The sequence below is a fragment of the Pteropus medius genome, unplaced genomic scaffold (assembly GCF_902729225.1).
Source record: "Pteropus medius unplaced genomic scaffold, Ma_sr-lr_union100, whole genome shotgun sequence".
In the NCBI taxonomy this organism is placed as follows: Eukaryota; Metazoa; Chordata; class Mammalia; order Chiroptera; family Pteropodidae; genus Pteropus; species Pteropus medius.
This window is the reverse complement of record NW_024354500.1, coordinates 16,818,598-16,837,004: the sequence shown is the minus strand read 5'-3', so window position 1 is coordinate 16,837,004 and position 18,407 is coordinate 16,818,598. Positions and strand designations below refer to the sequence as shown.

The window sequence follows — 18,407 nt, the reverse complement described above, 5'->3', positions numbered from 1 at the left end:
GGTAGAAAGCAGGTTCTTTTAACCCCACATTGACTATTTGCAGAGACTGGAGGGAAACAGAGTCTTAAATCCTAGTTTCTGCCAGCTCCTCTCTGCTGTGGTAGGTGGGGCATGAAGGGCTTTGTCAAAGCAGTTTAATGAATCTTTTGATATGTAAGGGCAGCTATGGAAAAGAGTAGGGTGTGGATCATAAATTCTTCTGCGTAGTGAAGTGAGAAAGTAGAGCTTCTGGAGGGGAGTCCAGAAAACAGAAGCTGGGAAATGTGAAGAGACTGGAGTCTATCTCACTGCTTAACTATTTATTGAGTGCCTGATAATATGGCCACACACTGTTCTAGGTTCTGGAGATTCTTTGTTGGTCTACAAAACAGATAAAAATCCCTGCCCTAAGGAAGTATATATTCTGGTAGGCAGGAGGCTGAAGTGGGCAGAAGGCATGTGCTAGTGGACTTTAAGAATAGTGATGTCTGTTCAGTGTTGTTTTATGCATTACCTCCATGTTGTCCCCAAATTTCCAGCAAAAGCACCATGTTTACAGATGCTGTGTGGATGAGATTTGGGGTTATATTTGGAGTTGAGACAAACCAGGGAAAAGAGACGAGACTATAGTGCTGGCTGCTTAACCAGGCACTGCCGTGGAGTCTAGCCAATCCTTGTGCTCATCTTGTGTTAATAACTTACACTGTGGCCTACTCTCTCCTGTTGTCATGATGCGCTGAGTATCTAGTAGCCGAGGCTGCATGGACCTTGTGTATCACAGAGCAGGAGACAGCCCTTCTCCTCTTATGTTGTAATCTGTTGAAGAGTTTCCCAAACCAGCTGCAGTGATATTTTGCAGGGTTTACCAAAAACAGTTGTTTCGATTTTGATTGACGTCTTATCTTCTCTGCTTAAAACCTTTTGATGGCTTCCCACTACCCTCAAGATATGGGCCCACTCCCTTCAAGATATTGGCCCACTCCTTAAAATGAGTTATAAGAGTCACTTTAGCTTTACTGGAGTTGAGTCCATCAGATGGATCATTAGGGGTTTTGCACAATTTAATCTCTCAATCCCTTGCCCCTGACCCTTGCCTAGTTAAATCTCTTTCTTAGAGAAGCTTCCTTTGTCTTCTCTAGGTTAGGTTTTCCTAGATAAATGCTCTTACAGAGCCCTGCAGCTCCTCCCACACTGATCCCACTCCTCGTAGCTTGCTGTGTAGTGCCCAGTTTCTGTGCTAGACTTTAAGTATCAATTTTTTACTGACCAGCCTCATCTTGCTCACCTCTGTATCCTTAGAGCTCAGCCTAGTGCAGAGAAGGGGCTTCACAGTACAGACAGCAGTACCTGGGAGCCTAGAGACCAGTTAGAGTGACAGACTCCAGGCTGTCTTCAGGGTCTACCTCCTTTCTTATGACCAAGAGGCTTCGTGCCTAGGCAAGCTTTTCTTTCCTGGGATGGGTATAGTCCCAGGATACTATTTACTGCTTCATGGTTTTATGTTTCTATCTGGCTTGTTAGGGTTCAGGATGGGACCTTGGGTGCAATTCATTTGTAAATGTTCAGCACATAGACACACACAAAAAATAGGATGTCTATAGCGTGGTAAAGGTTAGTTAACCACAGAGGACTGATGGTGCTGCAAAGGGAACCAGTAATGCCCAGACACTAAATGACTTCTTACTGTTCTCAGGGCAAGGAAAGCAAATGTTTGCCTGTGAGAACTCATAACTTTGGCCTTGGGACTTTGGGATTATCAGTGTGTGGGCAAATTACCTTGTTCTGGTAAGACCCTGAATTGTATAACCTATGCAGCTTCCTTCACCTACCATATCTTCCCAAATTACATTACTCAGTTTGACATGCTGTTCTGTTTACTCTTTATACAACTGACTTCAAAGGTGTCAAATGCTCTGCTTCTTCTCACATTTCATAATATGTCATCTTTGATTTCTGTATCTTCTCTCCCCTTGCCTATCACATCTGCCTGTCCATCATGGTTCAGTGACACATCCCTAGATTTTATTTTTATTTTACATTTATTGACTTTTGTCAGTCCACATTACCACAGAGAGCTTGTTTTCATTTTTATATAGACTCTATCCTTGACTCCTATCTGTTTTCCTACCAGAGGTTCCAGAATCCTTGGGGATCTGAGAGGCAGAGTGGGGAAAAAACAAACTGTGGGAAAAGCTACTTCAGCTTCCCAGCGAAGGGCCCTTATTTATGTGTTTAGAGAGTTCTCCACATCAATCTTTTCAGTTCTATGCACACACATTAGCAGCCATGCTGTGCTTCATTTTTGAGGGCAATATATACTGAAATATAGAAAAACATATCTACATCAAATCCTTTCTTCTTACCAACCTATAAATTTTAACAAACTGCTGAAACTAGGCTCTGACTACCAGAGGGGAGTTTGGGTTGGTCTGTTTTTAACTAAACACTAAATTGCAGCAATTTCTTTGGTACAGTCCTGCCATGTAATATATGCCCATTAAGCTTACAACAATAGAATTCGACTTGAATTAGTTTTTCTTGTACAGAATATTTTCCTAGAGCCATTAACCTGTAAGAGAGAAAAAAATTGTGGTTACACATTTCTTTCTCTTTTTTTGAAACATCTTATGAAATCTAATTTGAATAACAACTTTAAGAAATTACATGCTGTTTCTATTTGGTGTTTTACAAAAGCTTTGCCTCTTGTTGGCTACCTCTGTTGTCATGACAACTATTGCAATTTCACATATGCAGCTATGCATTTGTTGAGCAGGAAGATAAGACCATTGTTTATTAGAATAATTATCTAAGGACAGGTGTCATTAACATAAAACTCATTGTCAAACTTGTTAGAAAAAGGATAGAACGGAATTATTGCTATCACATGAGGTCAGAAAAATGTTAGAAGTAGCATAAAATATATAAGACACTTGAGTGTGCAGAGCTTTCCTATGTGGGCTAATTCAGTATAAATATAAAAATATATAAACATAAGGTTATTGAAGTTAGCCCTAGAAAGAACCTTAGACATAATCTCCTATAAACTCTTGTTCTCGTAAAAAACAAAACAAAACAAAACAAAACAAAAAAAACACTTCCTCAACAAGCTGCATGTGTAATTTCCTGTGGGAAATCAATGAACACTGACAATTTATGTTGGTATCAGGAGAAATGCAGACTTAATATAAGTGGACATCAGAAGGTTTCAAACTCACCTTCTTATTAATGAAATAAATGTATTTTCTCATAATATCTGAGAAGCTTCTGATTAAAATACACATTTTTATGGTAATGAGACATTACATCTAGGGAGGTAACTGAGCAAAGTAATTGAGTTTTTAATACAACTCTTGCATATGTGAGATCACTAATTATTTCTCACTGAAAATGAAGGTGAAGTTAAGCCAAATGATGTTATTTCTGAAGGTGTAAAGAATGACTCTGAGTTAAAGAGCAGTTGCTGATAGCCCTTTAAACTCTTATTCATTGTGAAAAATCATCTAATAAAATTCTCCTTTTGGAATTATTTGAAAATAAATGGGCAGGGTAAGGACCTTTCAATTTCAAGAGAACTTGGGATTTAGCAAAGTGCTAATGAATAGTTTGTGAACCAATAGTAAGTCTGCCAACAGCTTTAATAATGTCCCTGAAATCCTGGGGCATTTCTCTTCTCACATTGTGATTATTATAAGGTTGTACTTTCTTTCATTAACTTCCCCAAGGTTTAAGCTTTTCTTTCTCTAACATTTATAAGACATTTTAAACATACCAGGCACTATTAGATTTGCCAATTTCAGAAAGTAAACGATATTTTCCTGTCAATTGCTGTTGTGGAATTCTATCAACTATGTCTTGGCATTATTTCTAAGAACAATTTTTTTTTTATTTTAAACATGTAGATTTTCCTTTTACTGATACAGATAGGGACAAAATTGATATATGGATTGTAGGATCAAATTCATAATTTGACATTGAATGTAGAATCCAGTTTTTAGATATGGGAACTAGTAGGAAAATGTGGGCTTAGGGACTTACTATGTTGTTAAGGATCAAAAGTCACACTTAAAAGGAATTTATTTGGCATTTGGAACCATTGACACTAACTGAAGTTTCATCGCAGAGAGTAGAGGAGACGTGAGAGGCAAGGACTTTGGACTGTGCTATAACTACATAATGAAAGAGTTTACAGATATTTAATATTGTAGCAATTTTGATACCAGAAACTTAGTTGATGGGTAAATTAAAACGAACAACTCAATTTAGCATAAATTCTCAAGAGGCTATCTGTTTAAACAACCTGTGGCTCAGTCATGAGCATGTCAATAATTATTATGGTTAACTTAGCATACAGTTCTGAAGGTTTTGAGCTGGTGAAAAGAAACAGTTGTGTATGTCTGAGTGGATGAAAACCACATGTGCATAAGAGGCAATCAAATATAGTGGTCAAAAGAATGAACTTTGGAATCAGAGACAGGGTCTAATCCAGGCTTGGACTCTTATATGTTCTGAAACTTTAAGTAAGTTACACTCCTTATGCCTCTCAGTTTTGATGCTGTTAAATAGGGATAATAATTTCTAACTCATAGGATGGAGTAACAATGTGTTAAATAGTACCTTGCATATAATAGATATAAACAGTAGTAATGCTGATTACTATTTTGAATGAAATAGGTTTAATGAATCTTTATATGATGGAGGAAAATTATCATTATCCATTTAGCATAAATTCTCAAGAGGCTATCTGTTTAAACAACCTGTGGCTCAGTCATGAGCATGTCAATAATTATTATGGTTAGCTTAGCATACAGTTCTGAAGGTTTTGAGCTGGTGAAAAGAATAAAATATTTTTGTTTTAGGAAATAAATGCAGAAGAACTCTTAACTCAGAGATTGAAAATTTTAAAATAGACTTTTTGGATTACTATATAAAGGTTTATTATAACCCTTATAAAATATTATATATTCTTTACTGTATAACAAACCTTAAGATGTCAGTTGTAAACTTACCCGGACCATGGGTAATAGGAATTTTGAGTATTTGCTAGGGAGCTATATAAATATATAAATATTATATGTTATTATTTTTATCATAAGTCAAACACTTAAGAATGATGACCTAACTATAGTATGGTGTCACTTCTTTAAAGTGATTGCTGTCCTGGCTCTCAGATTACAATGCTAATATCTAGATGGCTGACTCTGTGCTACACTACGTGCAGTGGTATGCTTGCAAACTGGCTCTCTCTGCAAAAACCACTATAACAGAAATGTCAACAATAACATCGAAAGCCCAGACTTGTAGCATTTGCCAATTTTTATGGGGTAAATGCTCTTACCATGGCTGATTTTATGATTGTAATTCCTAAATATTTAATAATCAGCTCTTCGGTAGGAGCCAGCTCCTCATATCTGCATAAAAATTCGATTCTACTTATCTCAGTTACAAATTTCTTGACGACCACTTACACTAACCCATTCCTGTCTGTCATTGAAAACTCGTTGCCCCCACCCTGCCTGGAGATGCGAGACAGGCTTACTGTTCCATCATGTGTCTCAATTTGAGAAGTAAATTTGATCTTCAAATTCAAATTTAAAATCTATTAAAGGAATTAATATTTCCCTTATTGGAATGTTAAAGTGAGTACAAATGCTTGGGCACAAATTTGATGGACCCGTGTAAGAAAAAAAGGAAGTTAATTACTTTTTTGGACCTTTCATGTTTATAGACACTCATGAGACAAAGACATGGTAATATATAAAAGGTTTTTCTTCAGGTATTTATGATTCAGAGGAGGGAGCATTTTTTCTGCACACATAGACACTATATACACAACATATATATATATATGCATATATATATATATATATATATATATATATATAAAATTCCATTATGTTCCTGATAATAATTGGATTAACTATAAAGAGAACTTTACCAGATATGTTTATAATTCTTACATTTATAAATACCATTAAATAAATTGTGAATATTTTATCATTTTTTAAAGTATTATAATTGATACTATTTTGGGAACAAATTAGGACTAAATTGCAGATGTCTGATGTAAAAGAATGTTCGTTTTAGAAAGAGATATAATTGAAATAATTGAACGTTTTTTCATAGTTAAATTTTCCTCTTGTCTCTTTTTAGCAGTAAAGATAGATTACAGAATTAATTTCTTTTACATTGTTGAGTAAATGCTCTTAAATAGTCTAGAGAGAGAGTTAAAAAAAAAATCCAGTTTCTTTATAGTTCTTTAGGATTGGCTTTCTGACAGGGCTTTCTTCTTAGGTTGGCTTAGTAGAAAAGGTAGAGGTATGGCTTTGAATTGCTGTTAGAGAACTAAGCTTAGTCTATACTCTTGCACAAAATCAGGAATTATTTTAATTATCATTCACAAGCCTGTATTAAACACCTACAGTAGGCAGAGCCCTGGACTAGGAATTTGGGAGCGGGTGTCATCAGCAGTCTTTGGGGCTTTACTCTCCCTCGGAAAGTCTTGAGCTTGGTGTAATAGACAAGCACACAGATTTGTGGCTGTTATGTTGTAATCCCACAATTGCTGTTGGAGAACTTCACCATATGTTAGAACTTCCTTAGTCTGCTAGTTTTAGCTATGCCAAGTTGTATTATGAAACTGACTGGTGATTAATAGCAGAACTTTTTGTAGTCTTTAGGGAAAAAAAAAAAATGTCTATGTCCAGGCATTTGTCCCAGGTATACAAATGAAACAGAGGAAACCAGAATTTAGCTCATATGTCCAGAGATCTCAGTGTCTTACCCGTGTTATATGCTTTCTGTTTCAATTTCCCTATTTTGGTAATGATGCAAAGACGAGGGTTAGAATGTATAGCATCAAACAGCCAGAACATAGTCAAGATGAATTTAGATTAAACTCCCCTGGGAAAGAGCAGGTTCCATAACTTGGTGCAGGTCTCAGTATGAGCTGAAGAAATGAAACACTGCAAAGAAAGAAGAGAATCACTGATTTTGTGGAGCTGTTAATAACTATGATAAATGAGTTTTCTTTGAAGCAAGAGGCTCTGCCACTGGAAAGAAAGGTAGCATCTCTGAAAATAGAGGTGAGAAAGATTTAAGAATAAAAAGAAGAAAATAAAGATTCTAGGATACTTTAAATTTGATTTTTTATGAGTCCGGATATTTGTATTCTTACATATATAGCTGTAGTTAAGTAACAGGAAGGTAAAACGGAGAAAGAAACTGGAAGTCTATTATTAAACCCTTTTCAAAAATTAAGTTATTTTTTCGTACAGTATCATTTTTTGGTCTAAATTTTCGTTCTGTTTTGTCATTAAATTAGAGAGTAAAAGCAACGTGTGGATTATGTGGAACATCTTGGCCCCCCAACTTCAAACCGTAGTTGAATTTTAAAGCGAGATGAGTTATTTGAACTAATATATCTCAGATTTAAACCCGGATGTTGTAATTCACAACAACAAAAAAATGATCACGACATCCAGGCAGGAGGAGCTAATGCAGGCTCATTCAGGTCATTTCCTGAGATATTCTCAAGGCCGTTCATCCAGTCTAGAGAAGGGAACAAACAGTAACTGGGTATTTACTAGTTGCTAGATACTATGGTAAGTACTAATATCTCTGAACAACAACTCTGAAGAAGGCTGTAAAATCACATCTACAGAGAATAGAAATTAAATGTTTGGAGAGGTGAAGCAGTATATGACAGTATATGCACGGTTAATAATGGCAGATCCATATGGGCTTTACTGCAAATGACAGTGCTTCCCACTGGAGCACGTTGCCCTTCTCGCATGTACTAATAATACAGATTAGTATTAGATTCTGAGAGATAGGAATTTTTATTTTTTAAGTGAGGAAACTAAAGCTAGGTATGATTATATAACTCACTATAAGCTCCAAGAGGCAGAGCTAGGTACTTGGATTCATATCCTCCTATTGTTGGCCGTTGCCATATTTATGAATCTACAGGTGCTTCTTAACAGCACAGGTCATCGAAAGCTAAGATTGCAAGGTTTTCCTGCCCATTAAAATATTTGGGTCAATCGGTTTCCTAAGCTGGCTTTCTATTACCTCTTTTCTCTCTCCTTTGCTGTCCTTCTCAGAGCTTCCCAGAGATTTGACCGATTTAGTTTCCTTTTAAGGCACCACTATGATTCAGTTGTTTCAAGAGCCACTATGAAGCTAAACCAAGTTTTCTAGGTTTTTCCTTGGCTTCCAAATGAACACTCAAACCTCTTTAAATCTTTATAGAAATTTTACTATTAGCACCCTAGAGATAAAGGAAAATACTAGTTAATTTTAAAATAGCAGACACTGAGGAAGCTATAAGGTTCAACACATCATAAAAAAAAAAAAGCCTAGTTATGATTGGTCTTAGTCTCTGTTAAATGTGAATAGAGCTGTGTCTATTACCTTTGACTTCCCTTCTGTGATTCTCTTTTTACTTGGTCCCCTAGAACTCTCCATCCCCTCATTCTTTCATCATTTGTCTTTTCCCTCATTTTGGGCCCTCTACACTCAGTATTGCCCTTTGTTGAGGGTCTTGTAGTTATCCTAGGAGCCCTGTAAATCCCCAGACTCTAGGAACTCCATTTGTATAAGCAGTCAGGTGCCACTGGGCATTAAACTGTGACTAAATTTCAGCCAGGTCTTCGTGACTGAGACTTCAGAAAGGAAAGGTGGCTAATGAATTTTTAGGGAGAATGGAAAAAAAAAATGGTGATACCATGGAACTGGAGATAATTACAGTATCCTATCTCTCCTTCCATAGTTTTACTTTCTGCAGTTTCAGTTAACCATATCCACAGTGTATACCCTACCCACCCTTAGTAGCTTTCTCCGTTATGAGAGAGAGAGAGAGGTCACGTTCACATAACTTTTATTACAGTATATTGTTATAATTGTTTTATTTTATTATTAGTTCTTGTTGTTAGTCTTTTACTGTGCCTACTTTATAAATTAAACTTTGTCATGGGCATGTATGTATAGAAAAAAACATAGCATATATAGGGTTGGGTACTATTCATGGTTTCAGGCATTCACCAGGGAGCTTGGAATGTATCCACTGGGGATAAGGGAGGACAACTATATACGGACCATTCCAACTCCTTCCTCTAAAGCAGTGGCAGACAACAAAGTTGAGGGTGAATGCAGGGTGGGTTCTGAAGGGGCTAGTTAAAAACACTTAGCAGAATTACTGGAGAAGGACAACTGGACTCGTGACAAATATTTCCTAAAAATAGGATGCTTAGAATGGAGAAACTGGAACAGAAAATCTCCACACCCCTCTAGTCACTAAATGTTATGAATAGAGGGTTAAAGAGTGATGTTTTACAGGATTTAGTTTTCCTTTGCAATGTTCAGGCTTACCAGTTAGTAGTTATAAATTCTTGTTTATAAGCCAGTTGTGACCTCTTTGACTCAAAATGTATAAACTTGACTTGAATTATTAACACCATGGCTTGTGGAAGCCCCCAGCCTTCCAAAATGTCAGAGACTTCCCAGGTTTTACAGTATGTGCTCTCACCAACTCTTTCGCTTTCTCTTTATCTCTCTTTTCACTCAGTCATCGTTTTTCTCTCCTTCCTTCTTTTGGACAAATTCATCTTTGTCCCAAATTTTTGCATTAGTGAACAGTCAGACTTTGTAGAGATTTTTACCCTATGACTTAAAGACTTTTCTCAACAAAAGTACATTCTGCTTAAAGAGATTTCTTGTACCAGCTGAGAGAACAATAGTTTCTCCGTATTTTAATAAAGTTGAATCACTTTTTGAATTTCATTTTAGAGACTACAGATGGGAATGGTCTAGTTTAACCTAAGATAAGGTGTTATGGTTTTCCTTACTAGCTATTTCCCTGGCTCTGCCCCTACTCCATTCTTTGCTCTGCTGTACCCCGAGACACAGAATTCCATTGACTGCATTACCTGCGCTCTCTGCACTCTGGCTTCCTTTTGGGTCTAGCCAGTAGGAGGCATTAGACAGAAGATCAGAGTTCAGAAGAAACAAGAGGTTAGGTAGTTTTTTTTCATCTTTCTTTGCCATGCTGTGTCTCACAGTGGCTGCATTCCTCTAAGCCTATATCTTCTGTCGAGAGGCTCCTTCTTTCTGGCTGTAGCTTTCCCCAGGCTCCAGATACATCGTTACCTTTCTTGTCCCTTCAGATCTAATGGTGGCTAGTACCTGGCTACTTAACTACCCCTTTTTGGTTTCCGTAGATTTTCTCATACCTCTGCATTAGTCATTCCATTAAATTTTCTTCAGCTAAACTTTTCTGAATTTGTCAACTATTTCTTATTGGGAGCCTGACTGATATAGTTTAAGTTTCTGAGACTGACAGCACTACCTGCTACCTCTGCAAAGACCAGAGAGCTTCCAATTCTGAAGGTGTCACACCAGCTGCCAGCTCCAGTAGCATGTCATGCCATGCATGATCAGTAAGATGCTGTATCTGGAGCTTCTTTCATAGCTGGGGAATCAGGAACAACACTTGACATGGATGTGCCTCACCCCAGCCAGAAGCAACCTCTGTTCCTATCTGTTTGTGTAATTCAAGTCTGAATTAATATCTTGCACGGGTGCATCTGTTATCACCTGCTATCACCTGTTATCACTTACGCAGCGAGGGACAATGAAAACATTTTTCTTTGAACATTTATGTTTGGGAAAGGATTTATACACATATGAAAATGTGGTGAGGTGTTCAGAAAAATTGGGACCTGTGTGAATGACAGATTTCACTCCTTGTTATCTTTCTTTTTCTTAGCCTTTAACTACCATGTTCATTAAATGGACTCTGCTCATGTTTAACATTAAGTTTTCCCATGTCTTCTTTTCTGATTTCTCTATATTTGGTCCCATTGTTCATTGCTTAATACTTTCCTTTTGCTGTAGAATTGCCTTAGCATGTTCTCTAGCAGCCACCATTTAAATTTTTCCTTCAAGTTAGACTTAGAGCACCATATGGTTGAGGTGTGGTCTCTACCCTCATTGAGGACTCAAGACTGTTATTCTCTGGCCAAAGAAAGCTTGGATTCTTTCAAAGAAACAGGTATAAAGACCTAAATCCAAGCCCAAGGGAACCTATTGGGCAGCAGTTCTCAAAACATGGTTGGAAGGCTCCTGGGAGTCTCTGAGATCCTCACAGGAGGTCAGTAAGTTTATTCTTTTTCTACCCACATATCTCTTCATGGCTGAAGAAACATATGTCATTCTTCTCACATTTTTTGAAAATATAGCTATTTCTATATCAATTGTTATTTTAAATAAGCAAACATTTAATAATTATTTTATATAATTTTAAATAATAAATGATTATATTAAATAATAAATAGTTAATACATATTTAAATAAATAAATATTTAAAACTTACTCAATTTTACTTTCTAATACAGTAAATATCAATAGATAGAATCCACATAAACAAAATCTCTTTGGGGGTCTACAATTTTTAAGAATTTCAAGAGGTCTTAAAGACCAAACATTTGAGAATGTCTGATATAGAGTATTGTTTCTTCAAACTGACTTGGATATAAACAAGAGCACAACTGATAAGATAAAATAGGGCTTGCTATAACTATTACATTTTGAAAGTCCATCAATAATTTAAAACTCAATTTCATTTTCATCAGTGGTCCATGTGGTCTAATTTTTATCTCATTTATTAGTCTTCCAAATCCCCAAAAGATAAAAATAATCGGTCAAGAATATCAGAAATCTCAAATTCCCCAATCAAATCAAAGCAAATCTACCAATAAAAATAGTCTGGGAAAATATACCAGACCTTCGTTTTAACTGTTTAACTGGACAATTTCTTTAAGTCCATGTAACCTTTATAATATTACCTGTATCTCTACAAATTAGATCACAAATTTCAGTTAAAATAAAATCTAAAATCCATTACGTGGGCATAGCTTTACTTTACTTGATTCATCTTTTTTCTTATTGAATAAAGTGTAACTATTCCAGTTATTAACCAAAACCTTTACAAATAAGTCCAGTAATTCTTGACAAAATCCTGGAATATTTTATCAATAAAAAAAGCAGGAGCATATAGTAAATTTAGAGTAGTCCTTTAACCTTTCTTTGTAAATACCAATGTAGACCAGGTATGATGTCCGTGAACTGTTTGCATGGGTTAAATAGCCATGTGATGTCACTAACTGTACATCATGTGGTGCTGTACACCCAGATAGTGATGGAAGAAGGAGAGGTTCTTAAATAATAAACAATTTGAACCAAATAATCTTGTGATAGAGGCTACCAATTACGGCTGGGCACATGGCTGCCCAGCAAGAGAAAATATATATTAGCTTTCCTTGCAGTTATGCACGCTCATATCACATAATGATTCCATAAGACCACTTCAGTGAGCCCTTAAATAACTGTGTAGCAGATTCCATCTTTGTTACTACATGAAAAAGAAATAAACTATCTTGGTTGAACCATTACAATTTAATCTTCCTTTGTTACAGCAGCTTAGACTCCACTGCAACCAATGCCAATTCAGAATAAAAATATAAAATTTCACTATAACATCTTTAGCCAATTAAAATATTTTAAAAGGTCAAATCAATAGACTTGATTATATTAATTTCATAATTGAAATTGTTTATTCCTTTGCCTACCACTAGAGCTTAATAATGAAAAGTATTAGTAATTGTAAACATGTCTTTTCCGGAGCTATACAGAAATCGATATTTAGCTTTCCAGGTTCTAGCAACACCCAAGTGCATTATAACCCTCTTAAATTGAATTTAATTAACTCTGTGGCTGTTTTGCAGTCTAATTTTAACTCGCCTTTGGAAGAAAACTCTAAGAGTGAAATTTTCTTGAAACTTCCTTACACCTTCCTTACCCCAACATAAAGACGGAATTGCTGTTTTTTATTCCTCACACTGAATGCTAAGGTTTCATTCTGCTGGTGGCTCCTTGCTACTGGAGATAGTCTGGCTTGCTGAACTTCAATCTGCATACGGAACGAGAACCTTCAGGAAAATAGGCTCATGGTGGAGAAGTTTTCTGTTCCTGGAAAACACAAGGACATGAGGTTAAGAGAGGCCCAGGTATCAGTAGCAGTTATGACAAAGGTCCTCAGCATTTTAACCTGTAGGATGTACTTGATATTCTCATGATATTCCCATGGACTCATGTAGCAGTGTCATCACCAATTTGCTAGTCATAATCTTATCTCTTTCTTTTCTTCTTGTGAAAGCACATCAGAATGCAAGTGAGAATAATCTTATGTGGTCTGATTTATTGCAAAAGTAAAATATTTAAACTTTAATTCTTTTAGTTATTATTAGCACCAAATTATTTTTTATATTTTCCAATAATTGAAGTAACCATCATGTTGCCAAATTCTGTGACTAAGAGTTCCAGACTAGGCTGATTCTAGAATTTTAAAAATAGAGTCAAGGAATCCCAATTAATTCACTCTCAGTATTACCACAGTCAATGTTGTATTTCTAAGGTCTTAAAACTCATTTTAAATGAAAACATAATAATACATAATAATGCCTGGCATCATATACAGTGTACAAAATCAATTTATGTTGTGTACATGTAAAATTGTCTTTGTTTCACTGTTTTAAACAATGATTGGTGGCATATAAAATGTGAATTATCTATCTGTAGATATAAAACATACATATAAAATATGAAGCTCCAGGAAACAATACTAATGAGGGAATTCAAATGTTGAACACGAGGCTGTGTTCAATGAATGTTTAAATCCTGATAGTTTATAATTTTTATAAATTACTTCTATCTGATTTAAAAATGTCATTTGTTTGAAAATGGCATTATACTTTTAACCTCAAATATAAATGAATTTATCTACTGTCTATAAATAAAAGCCTATGAAGCACACTTCCTGAGGCAGGACTAGTCCAGATTAGCCTCACTTATTTCATGTTCCTCATAGCACTTTATACTTCTTTAAAGCCTCCCTCACCTGCCGCCTGATGCCCACGGGAGCAGGGACTGTATTGGTGGAATAGATGGCTCATTTTTTTATTCTCAGCAGTTAGCACAATGACTATCACACAGCTAATTCCCAGTAAACACTTAATTGGAATAAATTGAATTGAGTTGATCAGACTTAGGTTCTCAATAAATATCTCTTGAATGATTAAGATTCAGTTATCTGGGAGAGCTCATAATTCAATAAAAGCAACATAAAACTCAGATTCAAAACAGTAATTTCAATTATGCTCCGATTGAAGGTTTAGCTATATTTTTTCTTTATAGCTACATGTAAAGAAAACTTGATGGACCAAGTGCCTAGGCCCTCATGTTCTGTTTCCTGGTGCTAGTCAGAAAAACAAATCTAGATGTTTATTTCTGTGACTGATAAGTTGGATATTTAGAACCATAGGATTTAGTTAAGTTAATGGTTAAATTTTTCTGCATTTCAATTTCCTTTCTCTAAAATTAGGGAATTGTGTCACATCTGTTTGTCATTTATGGAGGGGAAATCATTGGCCACAGGAGCTAAAACTGCTCAGTCTCTGTGGAGATCCATCTGGCAGGGGAAGGTGCTAAATAAAGAATTCCTCTGGGTTCTAGTGTCTCCATTTTCAAATGTATTAAGTTTAAAATTTATAGTTACAACCTAGATAAGCAGACATTTAACTTTATTTCTCTGCAAGTGAACTCAGCCTGTCCCTGAGCTTCGTTTTGTGTGGTGTAGGTGATTAATTTTGCTTTTTTAAGGTGATTGTTCTGTGTTCCTCAGTCCTGTCCAGATTACATCAATTTCTTTTGGGTAAATACTCAAGCTTTCAAAATTTGTCTCCTCCTCCTTTTCCTTCTCTCCCCCTTGATGAATCTGTTAAATCAAAATCACATTTTGATTTAACTTCATGGCGTTAGGGGAAGAGCCTCAGGTCCATTGGCTGTTCTTGGACCCTTGCTTGGAATGCGCATATTTACCCCTGCCATTGCTGTGTCTGCTGTCACAGTGTGGCTGCTGCAGCCTGTGGATTGTCGTCTCAGTACTGAGAATGCACAGTGGTTCCTTCCCCACTGGCTTTCCTTTGCGGATCTGCCTGAAAGAGCTTGCTGTGAATCCCATTCAAGCCCCAACTCACATCCTCTGCTGGTGGCTACCCACCCTGTGCTGACTATCCTAGTGAACTTGCCAGCTCACCAGGTTATCCTTTGAGTCACCTCCTGGAGGCTGAGAGAAACTCTGGGTTGTAGTATTCCAGGCCTTCTCCCTGCCTATACCTGTCCTGACACAATTTCTACTCTACTGTAGCTTTCTGATGTCAGTTTAGGGCTTATGGGAAAACTGTCTCAAAATAAAAAATGTTATAAATTGAATGAAAGTGACAGCGAGTACAGAAAACTGGATAAAATTATTTGTAAGGGAGGCTAGGAAAATGAAGAATTGTGTGGAGAGAGTTTGGCTTGCTAGTGGGATGAAGAGAGTGAACACGCTGTCTCTGATATCTCCTCCTCAGAGTCTTTCTCATTTTGTGTTATCTGTGGAAAACTTTCCTGTGACTATGTTGGTTTACATTTCATTTGTTCATTAAATAAATATTTATTGTAACCCTACCATGTGCCAGGTCGAAATCTCCCATATTTATACATTTTTCATATTTAACTTGTTTTAATGTTTTTAAAATAATATAAAACAGATAGCATATGACTTTCCCCCTATATATGTGTTGGTTTGTAATTTAATCTGAACACAATAATTGGATTTTTGAATTTCTCCTTTTTCCCAGCAATATAACTGTCAATTTGACTGTAATAAAACTGAAATGTAACTGGAAACTGTATGGAAAGAGATGGATCCAAATTATGTCCAGGTATAAAGGACATGAAGAAAGTGCTATCATAATACTTATGGAGCTAGTTTCTGGTATGGTTTGTTAACAGTCATGTAGAGTAAATGATTAAGATTTGCCAGAATCAACATTGCTTGATACACAGTCCTGACATAGAAATTTCCCTTCCAAATAATTTGAGACTCTTAAGGGGAAAATGGCCCTTCAGATTTTCTAGGTAAACGTGCTTCTAAATTCAAAGTATGGTGTATATAGTGCTGAGAGTTGAAGAGAGGAGAAGCCCTTCAAATAAATAAAATTTAAAAAAACCTTTTCTTGTGATATAAAAAGTGATTTTGGCAGTGAATTGAAAAGATCTTCTGGACTTTGTGTTTAAATGAAAATAAAGGCAGGGTAATTTTTAATAAATCTGGAAAATCCTATTTAAATCTTAGCAAGGAAGAGCAAGGAGAATACCAAAGACTTTATTTTGCATAATATCAGAGCTATTAAAACATCCTGAAAGAATTTTATTCACCATTTAGTTAATAACCAAAATTTTAGAAGCAGATTTTAACATTTGGATATAGAAGATTATAGAAACATGTTTGAATTAAACACATTTAATATAGTAATGGGTTTTACAATCTAAAACTGCTCAAAACATTTATAGGCATACCTCGGAGATATTGTGGGTTTTGTTCCAAACCATCAAAATAAAGCAAGTTATGTGAGTTTTTATATATATAAAAGTTATGTTTAAACTATATTGTAATCATTAAGTATGCAATAGTATTATCTCTAAAAAACAATATACATACCTTAATTAAAGAATATTTTGTTGCTGAAAAATGCTAACCGTTATCTGAGCCTTTAGTGAGTCATGTCTTTTTGATGGTGAAGAGTCTTGCCTCTGTTGATGGCTGCTGACTGACTGATCAGGGTGGTGGGTACTGAAGATTGGGATGGCTGTGACAAATTCTTAAAACATGACAACAATGAAGTTTGCCTCATTGTTTGATTCTTCCTTTCATGAATGACGACTCTGTAGCACGTGATGCTGTTTGCTAGTATTTTACCCATAGGTAAAACTTCTTCCAAAATTGGAGTTGATCCTCTCAATCCCTGTTGCTGCTTTATCAACTAAGTTTTTTTAGTATTCTAAATCTTTTGTTGCCATTTCAATAATCTTCACAGCCTCTTCACAAAGAGTAGATTCTATCTCAAGAAATTACTCATCCATAAGAAGCAACTCCTCATCAGTTAAAGTTTTATCATGAGATTGCAGCAATTTAGTCATATCCTCAGATTCCACTTCTAATTCTAGTTGTCTTGCTGTTTCTACCACATCTGCAGTTACTTCTCCACTAAAGTCTTGAACCCCTCAAAGACATCCATGAGGGTTGGAATCAACTTCTTCCAAACTCATGCTAATGTTGCTATTTTGACCTCTTCCCATGAATCATGCTGCTCTCAATGGTATCTAGAATGCTAAATCCTTTCCAGAAGGTTTTCAGTTTGTTCAAGTGAGGGTTGCCACAAAACTTGAATTTGTGAAAACACAATATTTGTGAAGTGCGATAAAGCAAAGCACAATTAAACGAGATATGCCTGTAAAATAAATATCTCATATGAGTACAGTAAATGTATAGGAAGGTAATATATGCCTTAACCTCTTTTCCTACCCTCAGGTGGAAACTTTCTTTTCTCTAATATCTCAAGCATTGTCCTTAGATGATAGAGTCACAAGAAAACTTTGTAGGAGACACACAGTAGGAAAAAAAGAATTCTCTTTGTTATAAAGAGATAACAGAATTAAATATAATAGAATGAAATATAATAGAATAAACTAGAATGATATCGAGGACAAGATATCATTAAAGAACAGAGAGACCTATATTCCTTTCATTTCTTTTAAAAAAATTTACTAATTATAAAAAACAAACTTTTATTTTTAATGTTTTCTCTCTGGCTCTTAAGACTTCAATCAGTGGAGCTCACACAATATTACAGTAGTTCTTAGAAATGTGTTCTTAGGTAATGGCATTTTAGATAACAGCTGATTAATTTTTTAAGTGGTTTAGATTCTATATTAGGTGGTGAACTATGTATATGTCAATTACTCTGATGCAAAAGAGGGGAAAATTCAAGGAGTTTAGATGAAGACTCCGTTAGGGTGTTAATCTTCTAAACCCCTAGATGTCACTCATGTAAAACTTTGTTGCTAGTTAGAGATAGCTTTAGGAAGTTTAAACAATTTCATATTTACTGTAGACCATGCCAATTTAGTCGTACTATTGTAACAGTCATATATGCTTATCTAATTTCTAATAAGGAGACCTTAAGAATGAAATCATCACAAAAAGCCAAATATTATTTTTTATTTAAGTAGTGAAAATCATACTATATTGTTATTTAGGATTTAAACTTTAGAAAGGATTTGAGGCAGCTTACAAGATTAACTATACTGCAAAATATTATCATTTATTCTGTTATATGTCTACAAAGTTGTCTGGGTTGACAGTTTCCTAGTTTTGTTGCTGGGTTTTATTATACTGTACTGTTATTTGGTTTGCCTTTTGCAAATGACATGTCTTTGCAGGAGGAATGCCTACGGCTGGAGAATTCTCTCTCTCTCTCTCTCTCTTT

The 18,407-nt window shown here is 35.6% G+C and overlaps 1 pseudogene; it reads right to left on the bottom strand.

The window, feature by feature from the left end:
• Positions 1–18,407, bottom strand: part of LOC120595042 (E3 ubiquitin-protein ligase TRAF7-like) — a 112,411-nt pseudogene that overhangs the window by 83,430 nt on the left and 10,574 nt on the right.